General features: G+C 42.8%; 1 non-coding gene across 1 annotated transcript; it reads right to left on the bottom strand.

Moving 5' to 3' along the window:
* Window positions 1–309: 309 nt before the first annotated feature.
* LOC120278372 lies at window positions 310–416 on the bottom strand. The gene has a single exon (XR_005541703.1). It is a non-coding gene; the product is annotated as a small nucleolar RNA R71 (small nucleolar RNA).
* Between the last annotated feature and the right edge of the window lie 13844 nt (window positions 417–14260).

Here is a 14260-nt window from a genome sequence, read left to right as displayed (position 1 = left end):
TAAAAGAACACAAATACACATGTATTAGAGCTTAAACCTGAAAAAAATCTTGCTCATCGTAAGGAAAGAATACTTCGCATTCTTAAGACACAAGCACTTATCAAACCATATCAAGAACTTCGTGGAAGTGTGCGACATGCTTAAGATTAATGGAGTTACGTATGATTCTATCAGATTGAGGGCCTTCCCATTTTCCTTGAAGGGAAGAGCAAAGCAGTTGTTACATTCATTGGCTAGAGCATCAGTTACTACTTGGGAGAAGATGGTAGAAGCTTTTCTTACCAGATATTTCCTCTTGGAAAATCTGCGAAGCTCAGGAATGAAATTTTCTCCTTTGTTCAAATAGAATTGGAGTCTCTTTATGAGACATGGGATAGGTTTAAGGAGCTCCAGCGGAAATGTCCTCAACATGGGTTCCCCGAGTGGATGATCATTCAGACTTTCTATAATGTGTTGAACACGAGCACAAGACAGTTACTTGATGCTGCAGCAGGAGGTACCTTAGGAAGCAAGACCTCTGAAGAAGCTCGACACCTCATTAAAGAAATGGCTATGAATAGTTATCAGTGGAACACAACAGACAGAAAGAAGGTAGTCGGACTTCATGAGATTGATGCAATTACTTCATTGGTGGACCAGGTTGAGTTATTGAGCAAAAAGTTAGACACTCTAACTTCTCCTAGAGTGGCGGCCTTAACTAGTTGCACTGGGTGTGGGGGAGGACACGCTTCATCCGATTGCCCAATTTCTATTGGTGGTACATCCTTGGTTAAACAAGTGAATTTTGTGGGTAATGCAATGAGAAGCCAAGGCAATCCATATAGAAACACCTACAATCCGGGTTGGAGGAGCCACCAGAATCTTTCATGGAATAGTTAAGGGCAACAAAAGGCCATGGCACCACCCAGTTTCCAATAACAACAACAAGCCCCGAATATGGAGAACCGAGTTTCAGGGTTGGAAAACTAGATGACTGATTTAGAGAAGGCTTTAACCAAGTTCATTCAATCATCGGATAAAAGATTTCAATCGGTTGAAGCCACACTTGGCAACCACACCACATCATTGCACAATTTAGAGAATAAAGTGGGGCAAATTACAAAGTCGTTATCGGAGAGACCTCAAGGAAGCTTGCCTAGTAACACCGAAACCAATCTAAGAGAACATATGAAGGCGATCACTTTGAGAAGTGGTCGTAAGGTTGAGAGTTGGCTTCTAAGTGAGAAGACCAATGTTGAAGCACCCGAGGTCATGGAGGTCAAGGATAGAACAAAAGGAAAAGACGTGGCACCCCCACTTTACAAGCCAAGAATCCCTTATCCTTCAAGGTTGAAGAATAACCAAAATGATGAGCAATACAAGAAGTTCTTGGGGTTATTCACGTAGTTGCATATCAACATCCCGTTTGTGGAGGTGTTGTCTCAAATGCCTCATTATGCAAACTTTCTCAAGGATCTCTTGACCAATAAGAGAAAGTTAGAGGACAGTGCATATGTGATTCTAGATGCTTCATGTTCGGCGGTGTTGCAAAAGAATTTGCCGAACAAGAAGAAGGACCCCGGATGCTTCTTCATTTTGTGCAACATTGGTAACGTGGGTGAAGAAAAGGCATTGGCGGACTCAGGGGATAGCATCAACATCATGCCTTTTACATTCTTCTAAAAGCTAGGCTTGGGAGAGCCAAGGCCCACTCAGATGACATTATAATTGGCAGACTGAATGGTTAGATATCTGAGGGGCATCATCGAAGACGTACTTGTGAAGGTTGACAAGTACATATTTCCTATAGACTTTGTAGTGTTGGATGTTGATAAGGATATCAATGTCCCGCTGACACTTGGAAGGCCATTCTTGCGCACTTCCAAGGCTCTCATTGACATGGACGGTGGGGAGTTACTTTACGAGTTAGGGATGACAAGAATACATATCGCCTAGCTGAAGCCATGAGACATTCTCTAGAATTTGATGATACTCTTTACTTTCTTCACACTACCGATAAACTTATAGATGAATATGTGCAGGAAATGATGAATCCAAACCCATATGAAGGGGTGCTAGACCAAGAAGTGGAGAATGAAGACGTGATAACGCTTGGTCTAGAGGACAAGATACAATCTACCCCGGGGAACATGAAGAAGATGCTCTGAAAGATAAAGCATGCAAGGAGATGTCACAAGAAACACCCAAGGCTAATGGGGATGTGCAAGAAAAGAGTAAGGGTGACAAACCCTTGTGCGGTAACAAACTCGATAATCCCCCCTCTAACTTCAAAAGACTATGTTCATCATGCTTTTAGGTTATGGGTAAGAGGGAAACCTTCATCTATGAGCCCCCGAGAGGTAGGGTCAGGTACGTCAAGCTAAGTGACGTTAAACAAGCGCTTCTTAGGAGGCAACCCAAGTCATTACTATTTTTCTAGGTTTTAGGTAGTGTTTGCATGAATAAGAGCTTGAGTGTTGGTGTCTTGATCTTTTACAAGCTATTGTTATGATTTTCTCATGTGCTTAATTGTGTGTGACGAAGTTTTCTTGGTCGTTTGAGCGTGTTTTCCAAGTTTCTTTGGTTACTTTCGCATAATAAGCAGACCCTGAATAGATGTAAATGTTCAAAAATTTTTAGCAAAGTCTGTAAATTCTTCTAAGTTATTTAGAGAAGACACACAACCGTGTGGAGATTCCACACAGGCGGGTATTTTCGTTCAGAGCTCATCCCGAGAGGACATAGAGGTGTGTGACTGTCCCTGTAAACGACCTTGTGACAATTACACGCCCGTGGATAATTTCCAAATGAGCGTGTGTTTCTCTGCAGAGTTCAGAGCCATATCCTGAGAAGATATAGGGGCGTGTACTTGCTTCTGTGGATGACCCTGTGAACTACACATGGTTGTGGGTAATTTCTACACGCCCGTGTTAAACTCTGCAGAGAAGATCTCCTCCATCCCGAGAAGATACAGGGGTGTGTGACTGCCCCTATGAATAGCCTTATAAAGATCCATAGCCGTGTGGAATTTTCACACGGGCCTGTGAAACACTTAGAGAAATTCTCGTGTGGACAGAGAAACCACAGGGGCGTGTGGGTGTCCTTGTGGGTCGGGCACACGGGCGTGGGGAATTTCCACACGCCCGTGTGGATGCATTCAGAGGCAAAGAATGCCATCCCGAGAGCACACAGGGGCATGTGTTTTCCCCTTTGAGGCTCTCCTGTGGAGTGACATGAGCTTGTGTAATTTCCACACGCTCATGTGGATGTACAGAATTCAAAAGGCCGCGATTCTTCTTTATAAATCACTTGCGCCTTTTCATTTTCACACTCCAACACACTTTGAGAACACATCCTTGCACTCTCCCGACTTTGCACCATCAATTTAGAGAAATTTTACTCGAGTTTTCCGGCCAATTTCAAGGTTTCCATCTCATCCTGTCGGTAAACCCTCATTCTCTCTTTTCTTCACCATACATGATTTTATTTAATTAAAACTAGTGAATGTGCTTTGTTTTGATGTTTAAATGTTGGATGCATCTTTCAGGAGAATTTTAGAACCAATTTATGATGTATTTTTTAGTGTATTACCTAGTGGCTATGCAGCTTTCACGCCCTGTGAATCCACACGGGCATGTAGACTTTCCACACGACCGTGTGGGATTTCTGCAGTATTGTTATTTTGAGTGTTTTTTATTGATTTTCTTTTCAATACTTGCAGGTATGGCTCCTAGGACAAAGAAGCAAGCTGGAAAGCGTCGACATGAGCCTCACCTGAGTCAGAACAGATGGAGTTTGCAATACCCAAGATCAAGGCTCGGTTTGAGTGACTATCGAAGCTCAAGTTCAGAAAGACTTGATTTTCGAACTGGAGTACACTTAGAGAGGTTTAGCTTATAGATGATATGGCCGATGAGGTCAAGGAGCTATTGTTAGTGGCTAGTTGGAGGAGATTACTTTCTATTCGCGAGCCAGTTATCCGTATGTTGACACTGGAGGTATTATCGTCATTCGAGTTCGATCGGTGTTACAGTAGTTTCGATAGTGACAACGCCATATAGTTCAGAGCATTTGGACATCGCTACAGCATGAACATCACACAGTTTTCGATCCAGCTAGGACTGTACAATGAGGTATTTACTGGTACCGAGGACTATGATTGGTTGCCAACCGATTATCCTGGAAATGTGACTCCTCAGAGAGCATACAGGACGCTGTGGATAGGGTAGTATGATCCCTGAGTCTCAAAGGTGACATGTTTTCCTTGATCCACTTATTGATGCATTCACGCCTTCTTAAGCAGATCATTGAACGGCCGCAGTGACAGTACTGGAGTTTTGAGCAGACAGGAGCTTCTATACTTATACTCCATGGTACAAAGCGAGCCATTGCATCTGGGGCACATTATGGCCGAGTATTTGAAACACCAGGGATAGTATTGCTGGATTGGCATCCTTTTCTATGGTCCCTACATCACCAGGCTCATCATTGGGATGGGTCTAGTAGACATTATCAGAGGGGCAGAGAAGACGATCGTACCTGCTCCCCTGGGTATATAGACGATGAGAAGGATGGGGATGGTATGCAGGTATCGGCCAAGAGTTCATGTACTGATTACACGCGCACCAGAGCCAGTTGAGGGCGAGGGTGATGCAGCAGAGGACTCACAGCCAGTACTAGAGCCACAGCCTGAGAAGACGAAGACAGAGGCACCTCCCACAGCATAGGAGCCACCCTCAATGCGTATATTTTCTCTCACTCAAGCCCATGATCATTTGAGAGGCTCGAGAGTGCTGTAGGAGTGCTACAGGTAGATCTAGCAGATGTTCGGGCTACACAGGTCGCGAACCACACTAAGGTGATGGCGCTTCTCGACATATTACAGCAGTTACTCAAGCGAGACTCGACCTTACGATTTGTTATGCTACCTCAGACTCCTCAGGTATCCCCAACACCACTATCACCAATACTAGCACCAGTTGATCCACCTTCTTTACCAGAAACAGTAGTAGCACTAGCAAAGACCATAGATGACACCGACGCTTGATGCGTCCTTCTTTTAGTTCGTTATGTTTTTGTATTTTATTTTTCGTATTTGATTTTGGATTTGTACTACTCAGAAAGGATCTTCTTTCTGAGTTTATCTTTCATTTTTGTTGTCTCGAGTTGTATTTCATTGCTTTATCTTTATATACTCGAGTTTTAGTTTGTTTTTGTTGATCTTTACTAAATCCCCTTGTATATACATGTAGATAATCCTTTGAATATGGAAATTGAGGACTAGTAATAGACACGGTCAATGTGATTTTCACATGGCCGTGTGTGCTCCAAAACCTATTGGAATTCAAATCTCAAGGAATATAGCTCCATCAAACATACCATTAGGAGTTCAGGGGAGTATTGTTTTAATTGTCCACCGTCACATATGATCTTGAATGCTATACTTTTTATTGTGCTTGCATGCGTACATTGAGGGCAATATACATCATAAGTACGGGGGGTAGTTCACATTTCACAAGTTTTCACTGAAATTACATGCTCACATAGCCAATGGTGGTTCACCTTAGTTGCCATGGTTGTATTCTTAGGTTTAGGAGAATTTTTAACATTGAATGTTCTCATGCTCAAGTTTTTACTTGAATTTTTTGTAATTTTTGCCCGATTGACACTTGTTGTGCTTCTTGCACATTAAACCATGTGGAAACTCAAGTTCAATGTTTAAGGGACTAGTTAGTTTTGTTTCATTTCTTGTATTAATTTTTTTTTGTTTTTGTAAAAAAATTGGGAAAAATATAGAAAAATGTTTGTTTTGGTTGTGCATTTGGGGTGGAAAGAGCAACCACATATGAAGTATGAAGCAACTCTCATAAGTTAGATACTAGTTATGCCTAACCAGAGAAAGGTATCTCATGGGATGAGTGAAAGCTACTACTCTGGTAGAAAGAGCTACCACCTCGAAAGTATGAAAGCCACCTTAGTAGCCGCTTCGGAAAGGGCCACCTTAGAGGATGTTTGAAGCTACTACCGTCTCTATGCTTTGTTTTGTATATAAATAAGTCCCTTATGCTTAGAACTTTGAGGAGTATACATTAGGTCGACTTGAGTGAGTCTACACACACTTACACGATTTTGGGCTTATTGTCATTTTTTATTCGAGTTTTTATCTAGAGCATTGATTTTTTGTATTTAGTGTTTAAATTACCCTTACTTGTAGAATGCTTCCCTTGCATGCTTTGGCGAACTTAAGGCCAAGCACTTTCAATATTTCCTTTTTCTATGCGTCAATGTTTTATTTTTGCTTGATGATAAGTGCTTGTGTGATAAGAATGCAAAGTGTTCTTTCCTTATGATGAGCACTACTTTTATCAGGTTTTAGCGGTAATACTTGTGCATTTGTGTTACTTTCATGCATATAGGGTTGTGAAGCCAAATGTTAAAGAAAGAAGCCAATCTAGATCTTGAACGCACTATTTGGAGGAAATCTTGAGAAGGGTCAAATGCGAAGACATAAGTCGGGTTCAAGATGCGAGAATGTGTGCCAACCTCCGTGTATTAAAGCTAGCACAATTGTTTGGAGGGACACAAAGGTAGTCACATTCAAGTATCCCAGCTTATGCATTGATAGGAAGATCTTCTCCAATGAAGCCAGTTATTAAAAAAGCAAAGCGATCTACAACTTGAATGTGTGCCTGTTGACATTACCTTGATGAAAACATGGATTAGGCAGTGTTTCGGGCTGGTATTGTAGCAAATACTGTTCAAAGCCGGCTGAAAAAGAGAACTCCAGAGAATCCACACGGGAGTGTGGAAATTATCCATGCCCGTGCGGAAATCCCACAGGCCCGTGTTGCAAATCCACGGGGGCGTGTGGATACTTGATTCTAGCCCTATTTAAGCCGCGATTGAGCCCCGATTTCAGCATTCTTTTCTCCATTCTTTCCAAAACTTGAGAGGGGGCAGTGGCTAGGGTTTTGAGAGCTATTGGCACGGATTTTGGAGAGGTTTTTTGGTTTCGACATTGCGCTCCACTTGGAAGAAGGTTATTGGGAGAGCTTTCATTGTCACTGATCTAGCGAGGTGTGTCCTAGGCCGGATAAGGGGACCTTTGGAGGAGATGAGGCTTCTCCACAAGACCATCGTCATGACTATCGAGGGGATTTTCTATGGATTTCTTGTTTTTACATTCGATTTCATTGTTGATTGCAACTAGCTCCATGGAGAGCTAAACCCCCTAGTGGGTACTTGGATTTATGAACCCTAGGATGTATTTGTTTCATTAAACCTTATATTATGCTTTCATTAATTAATGTTTTATTTAAGTTCCATTCTTGAATGCTTGATTGATTGAATCCTCCCATAGAGTGACACTAGGGTTGAGAGTTCTAATTGGCAACCTTTGTGAGTGAGTGACACACCACGAGGGTTAGACAAAGCTAGATTGGTGAGGGTCGAGAGGGTGAGTCCAGAGGTAGCGGAGCGTCCCCTTTCCCCTCTGATGTGATTTATCCTACCTCCATTTCCTTGAGTTCTTTACGGTCATAGTAGAGTGAATGGGCTAAGGGATGACCTTCTGTTTGGGCTTAGTTGCAGAGGCAACGGAGTGAAGTGTTGAAGTGATTTTAGCACCTAGGGCTTAATTGTGACCAGGGACCTCTCACCTGGAGGAAAGGGTTAGGTCTATATCTAGGAAGATGGGTTATCATTTGGAATCGCTAGAGCTCCATGCGATTCTATCCGATTGCGAGGTGTTGACATTGTTTGATTTCTCCTCCAGGACATGGTATAGAGTAAGACACGGTTGAATTTAGATTTGGGACCATGTATTAAGGGATTTCCATGACTCATTAATGCATTAGTTGGTAGGCATAATAGTCGGTTTTGCACTTGAAACAATTATCATAGGCGGAACAATATCTGAGTACCCTATTTATATCGATTGCCTTATCTCTCACTTACTTGTGCTTTCCTTTCTTGCTTCTTTTATTCTTGTTTACATTACATCCTGTCAACATAATCATTATTCATCTTCAGTTGGATAAGCAACAATTTAATTATTTTTTCTCCCTACTCCTTGTGGGTACGATACCCACTCACTTAAGATTTTATTGCTCGACAAACCCGTGCACTTGCGGGACATATGCAAGGGGCGTTGTCAAGTTTTTGGCGCCGTTGCCGGGGAGTAGGTGTTGAAAGATACTTTACACTTTGTTATCTTGGCCATTTGTTCATTCATTCTATTTCACATTTTTCCTATTCTATCAGACCTTTTTTTTTTTTTTGGTTGCAGCTCTAGGTTATGACCCGAGTAAACCCTTCAATATTAATGGAAGGAGATCCTGAACTTGAACGTACACTACGAAGAAAAGGGAAATAACCTGTGCAAAAACCATCAAATCTAGCTGAAGTGGAAGTTGAATGATCTGATAACATGGCTGAGCAGAATGAACAACAACGAACATTATCTGATTACGCTAGACCATTAGTACTGGGGACACAATCTAGTATTGTGCGACCCCCGATTACAGTTCTGAACTTTGAGCTGAAACCAGCATTCATCCAGATGATTCAGCAGTCAGCGCATTTCAATGGTTTTTCCGATGAGGATCCAAAAAACCACATAGAGAACTTCTTGGAAGTTTGTGATAAGCTGAAGATTAACAGTGTATCAGATGATGCTATTAGATTGAGGGCTTTCCCATTTTCTCTCAAGGGAAGAGCCAAGCAGTGGCTTCATTCCTTGCCAAAAGCATGGCCTTTAACAATATCAGTGAAATGCACGGGAAATGAAGAAGGTGGCCGGGCTCCATGAAATAGATGCAGTCACTTCTTTTTCAGCCCAGGTGGAATCATTAAGTAAGAAGTTAGACCTTCTAACTTCAAATAGAGTGGCGGCCATGACTACTTGCACCGGGTGTGGCAGAGGACATGCTCCCTCTGATTGCCCAATCTCTATTGGTGATGTATCTTCAGTTGAGAAAGTTGACTTTGTGGGTAATGCAATGGGGAACCAAGGTAATCCATATAGCAAAACCTACAATCAGGGTTGGAAGAATCATCCCAACTTTTCGTGGAGCAACAAAGGACAACCAAAGGCCATGGCACCACCGGGTTTCCAACAACAACAAGCCCCAAAAATGGAAAATAGAGTTTCCAGCTTGGAAACCCGAATGATCGACTTTGAGAAAGCCTTGACTAGATTTGTGTAATCATCGGATACACGGTTCCAATCGGTCGAGGCTACACTTCGCAACCATACCGCTTCATTGCACAACCTTGAAAATCAAGTGGAACAAATTGCAAAGTCTCTATTGGAAAGACCACAAGGAAGCTTGCTAGGCAATACTGAGACCAATCTACGAGAGCATGTGAAGGCGATCACTTTGAGAAGTAGTCGTGAGGTTGAAGGTAGGCTTCTAAGTGAGAAGACCAATGTTGAAGCACCGGAGGTCGTAGAGGTTTAGGAGGGAGCAACCAAGGAGAAAGAGGTGGCACCTCCATCTTACAAGCCAAGAATCCCTTATCCCTCTAGATTGAAGAACGACCAAGTGGATGAGCAGTACAAGAAGTTTCTGGGTTTATTTAGGCAACTACATATAAACATTCCCTTTGTTGAGGCATTATCACAAATGGCGAGGTATGCTAAGTTCGTGAACGATTTGTTGACCAACAAAAGGAAATTGGAGGAGAGTGCCTCCTGATTCTAAATGCATCTTGCTTGGCAGTCTTGCAAAAGAATATGCTGAATAAGAAGAAAGACCCAGGAATCTTCATCATTCCGTGCAACATTGTTAACTTGGGTGAAGAAATTGCATTGGCAGACTCAGGGGCCAGTATCATTGTCATGCCATATTCCTTTTTTTAGAAGCTAGCCTTAGGAGAGCCTAGGCACACTAGGATGACATTGCAATTGGCAAACCGAACAATGAGATATCCGAGGGGCATCATTGAAGATGTGCTTGTCAAAGTTGACAAGTATATATTTTCTGTAGATTTCGTGGTGTTGGATATCGATGACGATGCGGGTGTTCCTTTGATAATTGGAAGGCCATTCTTGTGCACTTCCAAGGCATTGATCGACATGGATGGCGGGGAGTTGACACTGAGGTTTGGAGACGATAAGCTCACATAACGCCTCACCGAAGCCTTGCGACATTCTCTAGACTTTGATGATACTCTTTACTTTCTTGACACTACTGATGTGATAATTAATGAATACATGCAGGAAATGTTCAATCCGGACCCATACGAGGGGTTGCTAGACCAAGAAGTAGAGAATGAAGAAGTGCTAATGCTTGGTCTAAAGGAAGAAGTACCATATACTTCGGGGATCATGAAGGAAGTGCTCCAGAAGATGAAGTGGGGAAGGAGATGACACAGGAAATGCCCTAAGGCTGTTGGGGATGTGCGCGAACTGAACAAGTTGGATGAACTTTTGTTAGGCGGTACCAAGCCCGATAACTTCCCCTCTACCTCCAAGAGACTTTGCTCATCATGCTTTCAAGTTATGGGTAAGAGGGCAACTTTCATCTATGAGCCCCCTGTGAGGTAAAACAAGGTATGTCAAGCTTAGTGACGTTAAACAAGCGCTTCTTGGGAGGCAACGCAAGTTTTTACTGTTTTCTTAGTTATTAGTTTAGTGTTTGCATGAATAAGACTTTTAGTGTCGGTGTCTTGATTTCTAGATGTTTTTGTTGTGTTTTTCTTGTGGATTTTTGGTGTCATCTTGTGCTTTATTGTGTTTTGGCAGAGAATTTTGGTTATTTGAGCTTATTTTCAGCGTTTTCTCTGGGTAAAGTTGCTTTGTAAGGCATGCTTTTAGTTCATTTATATGTTCATGAATTTTCTGGAGAGCCTACAGTGTTTTCGAAGTGTCCAGAGAAAACACACGCTCGTGTGGAATTTCCGCACGGGCTTGTGTTCTCGTTCAGAGCTCATCCAGAGAGGGCACAGGGGTATGGACTCGCCCTTGTGAATAACCTTGTGACGGTGCATGCTCGTGTGGAATTTCTGCACCGGGGTGCGTTTACCTGCAGAGACTTACAAATATATCCCGAGAAAACACAGGGGCATGGACTCGCCCATGTGGATGACTCTCCCATAAACAAACGGGCGTGAGTAATTTTCGCACGCCCGTGTGGATCTCTGCAGAGAGCTTCTCCTCCATCCCGAGAATACATAGGGCGTGTGTTTTCTCCTGTGAACTGGCTATTAAAAATCCACGCCCGTGGGAAATTTTCGCACGGGCGTGGAGAACACATAGAGTTTTTTCTCGAGTTGTACAAAGGAACCACAGGGGTGTGGAGATGCCCCTGTGGGTCGGGCACACGTGCGTGGCTATTTTTTGCACGCCCGTGCGGTTGTGTTCAGAGACAGAGTAGTGGTTCCCCGAGAGTGCACAAGGGCGTGTGATAAGTGCTTGTGCGATGACAAGGTCCCCTTGCGTATATCCCGCAAATGCACGGGTGTGTCGAAGTAATAATCCTTGATGAGTGGGTATCGAATCCACAGGGAGTAGGGAATAAAAACATTTAATTCGCTTCTTAGCTATGTGAAAGATCAATAGTGATAAGTGTGACAATGATTCAATTCTCAAAGGTAAAAGCAACAAGTAAGAGAGCACGAGTAAAGGAGAAGGTAAGGCAATCGATAAAGATGGGGTACTCGGATAATGCTCCACCTAGGACGATCGCTTCATGTGCAAGAACCCTCTATTATGCTTCCTAATCAATGCAATACTGAGTCGTGGAAATCCTTCATTACATAGTCCTAAATCTAAGGTCAACTATGCCTAACTCCATACATGTCACGTAGGAGAAATCGAACAATCTCAACACCTCTCACTCGCATAGAGTTGCAATGAGCTCTAGGGATTCCAAGTTATAAACCTCTTCCTAATTATAGACGTAACCCTTTGGTCTAGGTGGAAGGTCGCTAACCATGATTAAGCCCTAAATACTAAGATCACCTCAACGCTTCACTTCGTTGCACTCGCAATTAAGCCCCAGCGGAGGGTCATCCCTTAGACCATTCAATCTATTATGGACGCAAAGAACTCGAGGAACGGAGGTAGAATCTATCACGTCAGAGGGGAAAGGGGACGCTCCTGTACCTCTCGACTCACCCTCTCAACCCTCTTAACCTAGCTTTGTCTAACACTCGTGGTGTGTCGCTCACTCACAAGGTTACCAACAAGAACTCTCAACCCTATTGTCACTCTAGGGTAAATGTTCATACAATCAAGCATTCAAGGTTGGAACTCACAATAAACATTAATTAATTAAATGCATAATAAAGAGATTCAATGAAACGAATACATCCTAGGGTTCACAAATATCCAAGTACCCACTAGGGGTTTAGCTCTCCATGGAGCTAAGTACAATCAAAGAAATAGAATGTAAAAGCAATGAATCCATACGAAAACCCCCTCGATGGTCGTGTCGATGGTCTTGTAGAGAGTCCTCTACTCGTCGTCCAAGGATTCCCTCGTCCGGTATAGGATACGCCTTGACCGAAGCTCCCCTACCAACCTTCTTCCTAAGGAATGACGATGTCGGAGCCGTAGAACCTCTCCAAAACCCTAGCCAATACCCCTCAAAACCCTAGCCGAAGCCCTCTCTCAAGTTGGGGAAAAGATGGAGAAAAGAATGCTGAAATCGGGGCTGAATCGACTTTAAATAGGGTTGGAGTCGGGCGACTACACGGGCCTGTGGATTTTTCACACACCCATGTGGAATTTCCACACGGGCGTGGATAATTTCCACACGGGCGACTACAGTGTTGCTACAGTGTTCTGCTACAGTATTGGCCTAAATAGATTCCCGAGTCCATACTTTCATCGGGGTAACGCAAACGGGCACGCGTTCACGTTGTGGATCACTTGCTTCTTCAATGATAGACAAGTTGGTGGAGCTCTTGCTCTATGTGCATAAGTCGGAATGCCCGAGTGTGACTGCCCTTGTGCCCCTCCAAATGGATGTGCCAACTAGAATACGAGGAGGTTGGCACACACTCTAGCATCTCACACCCGACCTATGTCTTCGCGTTTGACCCTTAGCAAGATTTCCTCCAAAATCGGTGCATTACGATCTACATTGGCTTCTTTCCTTTATACTCGGCCTCATAACCCTACCTGCACGAAAGTAACATAAAAACACACATATTAGTGTAAAAACCCGAGAAAAGTAATGCTCAACATAAGAAATGAACCCTTCACATTCATATCGCACAAGAACTTATCAAACTCCCCCACACTTAAGCTTTTGCTTTTCCTCAAGCAAAAATTAGACATTTTGTGCATAGATGTAGGAAATATTGGAAGTGCTTGGCCTTAGGTTCACCAAAGTGTATAGAGAGAGCATTCTACAAGTAAGGGACATTTCAACATTAAATACAAAAAATCAAAGCTCTAGCTAAAAACTTGAATCAAAACGGACAACAAACCCGAAATCGTGTACGTGTGTGAACTCACTCAAAACAACCCAAGGTATACTCCTCAAAGTTCTACCGCCATTAGCTATGTGAGCATGTATATCAATCAAGAACAATAAAAAGGATGTGTGCACTATGAAACTCCCCCCACACTTAAGTTGTACATTGTCCCCAATGTACACATGCAAGCTCACTCAAAATGTAGTTCATTCAAAAATAGATGTGGGAGAAGTAATCAAAACAATACTCCCCTGACTCCTAGTGTCGCGTTTGATGGAGCTAAGTCCTTGGGAGTAATGTTCCAACGGGTTGTGAAGCTCACACGGCCAAGTGCCGAAGCACCTTGGCCGTGCCCATGACTAAGTCTCAATGCCCATGATGACAAGACCATCTGCACGCATACACGAGGGGGTTCAGTGAAGCTCAATAAAAACAAAATATCTCGAGTATATATAAAAGATAGACAATGAATACAACTCGAGATGCAAAATGAAAATAAACTCAGAAGGAAAATCCTTTATGAGTGAACAAGTCTAAAAATAAAATACTTATTTATCTACAAAAGTGACAACAATTTCAAAGATGGTAGTAGCTTCACACATCCTCTAAGGTAGCCCTTTCTAAAGCGGCCACTAAGGTGGCTTTCACACTTTCGAGGTGGTAGCTCTCTCTACCAGAGTGGTAGCTTTCACTCATCCTATGAGATAGCTCTTTCTCTCATTAGGGCATAGCTAGTATCCGACTTATGAGAGTAGCTTCATAGTTCATAGGTGGTAGCTCTTTCCACCCAACAAGCACAAATAAACAATAAAACTATTTTGTTCTTTCTTTCCATTTTCCATTTTTTTTTAGA

This window comes from Dioscorea cayenensis, chromosome 15 (genome assembly GCF_009730915.1).
Source record: "Dioscorea cayenensis subsp. rotundata cultivar TDr96_F1 chromosome 15, TDr96_F1_v2_PseudoChromosome.rev07_lg8_w22 25.fasta, whole genome shotgun sequence".
Classification (NCBI taxonomy): Eukaryota; Viridiplantae; Streptophyta; class Magnoliopsida; order Dioscoreales; family Dioscoreaceae; genus Dioscorea; species Dioscorea cayenensis.
This window is presented reverse-complemented; position numbering and strand designations above follow the sequence as displayed.